Source organism: Trypanosoma grayi (assembly GCF_000691245.1).
Source record: "Trypanosoma grayi strain ANR4 Tgr_1156_V1, whole genome shotgun sequence".
NCBI classification, from domain to species: Eukaryota; Euglenozoa; class Kinetoplastea; order Trypanosomatida; family Trypanosomatidae; genus Trypanosoma; species Trypanosoma grayi.
The window spans coordinates 4,310-4,766 of NW_008826775.1; positions in this window are offsets into that span (position 1 = coordinate 4,310).

Here is a 457-nt window from a genome sequence, read left to right on the forward strand (position 1 = left end):
GAAGAGTTGAGGTCAACGGTCGGACAGCGCAGCTGCAGCCACCGCTTGCAAGGTGTGTACACGATTGCACAGACGTGATGCACCCGCTGTATAACTGTCAGCGGCAAGAAACGGTGGGCGAGACCGAGTTTTTTTTTTTGTTTCTTTCATTTTCTGGCTCCGTGGGGTGTGCCGGACTTCCTGTCATTTTGTTCCCCTCCGCAGTGCAACTCCTCCGTCCTCCTTCTGCGAGGCTTTTGGCAGGCTGTGACGCACCTGCGGGCACAAGAGCTCCATAAACAAGATGCGTGGCCTTCTGTGTGTGGTGTTACTCCTGTTGAGCTGCGTCCGGGGGTGCGCCGCCGCCCACGAGGAGCGTCGCTGCACGTTTGACGTCACGGCGAGGCGGTGGAAGAGCCCGCCACCGGCGCATGCCACGCGGGAGGTGCCGCGCAAAGCCCCGAGCGGCGGTGTCTGG